Consider the following 1,593-nt stretch of genomic DNA (forward strand, 5'->3'; position numbering starts at 1 on the left):
TCATCTTTGCTGACAGCGCAAGGTTTTGATTCACGGTAGTGCCGCATGATGGCTTCCCTATACATTTGTAGCATAAATCGTCCAAGTTTTCTATTGTGACTGGATTAATTTCAGAGGTCCTTCTCCAAGTGTCTTCTTTGTAATGCTGTGTAGCAATCTGAACATACAGACTGTAATTGAAAATGAAGTGTAATGGCCACTTCACTTAATTGATATTGGGGTGTGTGCTCTGATGTAAACAATAATCCTGGCACCATTCTGTCTTCTCATGTGATGTGTGTGTGGGTTCACCAGTCATAACAATGCTACAAAAAAGTAAACAAAACAAATACAAGTAAAATTAAGAATTTAAATTTTGATTAGGGATCGAAGAAACAAGACACAAGGGAGATAGATACCTGCATGTATACTACAGTCTATACCCATAACTAAATTTTCCACTGATATATCTTCAGGAGTAGGCAATCCTTCCTTGTTTCACTACTTTGTATTTTTTTTTTTGATTCCTTAAATTTCCTAATACTTATGAACAGTATGCATGGCTCATTAATGAGACAGATACAGTAAATTGCAAGATGGTGGTCTGTTACAATTTCTTTTGCTAGTGATATCACATGAAAAACAGCTAATCACATACTTTGTAAGAATTTGAAAAAGTCTGCACACTTATCATTGGTTGGTTTTCATGTGAGTCCCATTTTAAAGTTTGTATGATTGACAAACATCAAACCCTGTACTTTTTATTATTCAGATACAGGCTGGCTCACACGAGCAGTGTATGAACATTGTGATAGATCACATGATCCAGATTAAAGCCAATGGTATGCTTTAATTGGAGCAACCCACACATCACTATGGCAACTACCTGTAGGTTCACTACTAGACCAGAGCATGGCTAGTTTCCTGCCCATTACTTCAAGAACTGTACTAGTGAGTCAAGCAGCCGACAAGGTACGTGTTGTGTAGTGCTCATGATTATGCAAAGTGTTATCTGTAAGATGTTGTACATCTCTTCCGTTCAGTTGCAGTGGAGGTCCTACCACTGTTGGATCAGGCAGTGTCAGGGTTTCAACAATGTCAGACTATCTCAATACTCAAACAGTCACTGTTACTACAGGTGTGTGTGTGTGTTGTAGTACATATAAATGCCAGACTCATTTAGTTGTTCAAAAGCAATTCACTATTTTGGTGTAATGCATAATTACTTCACATTACTGGAGGTCATCCAGTTTCTATTTTCCTCAGAATACTTTAAAAGTAGAATACATCTTACTTCATGATTTATGTATGGTAGTACTACATGCACGAAACAGTTTGTTTATAGCTTTGATATGATATATATGTCATACCAACTGTGCTGACTGTCCAGTAATCATAAATATTTTAAATAAATAAGTACTTTTCTGATTACAGTATCAAAGTGTTGTAAATACCTGACTGCATTTCATCCTGACCAATAATATAAGTCTCTAATCACCAGAACCATTTTTTTCTTTTGGGTGTGGATAGTTTTAGAAAGGTGTTGGGCATTATATGGGATCAGCTGTAATACAAGCACTATGACTAGTATGATAAACTACCGGGATACATATG

The 1,593-nt window shown here is 36.3% G+C and overlaps 1 long non-coding RNA gene across 1 annotated transcript; it reads left to right on the forward strand.

Annotated features, from left to right (window-relative positions):
- The first annotated feature begins 684 nt into the window (after positions 1-684).
- Positions 685-1,265, forward strand: LOC136255404 (uncharacterized). The gene is made up of 3 exons (XR_010700886.1): positions 685-821; positions 872-951; positions 1,023-1,265. It is a non-coding gene; the product is annotated as an uncharacterized lncRNA (long non-coding RNA).
- The last annotated feature ends 328 nt before the right edge of the window (positions 1,266-1,593 follow it).

Source organism: Dysidea avara, chromosome 5 (genome assembly GCF_963678975.1).
Source record: "Dysidea avara chromosome 5, odDysAvar1.4, whole genome shotgun sequence".
Classification (NCBI taxonomy): Eukaryota; Metazoa; Porifera; class Demospongiae; order Dictyoceratida; family Dysideidae; genus Dysidea; species Dysidea avara.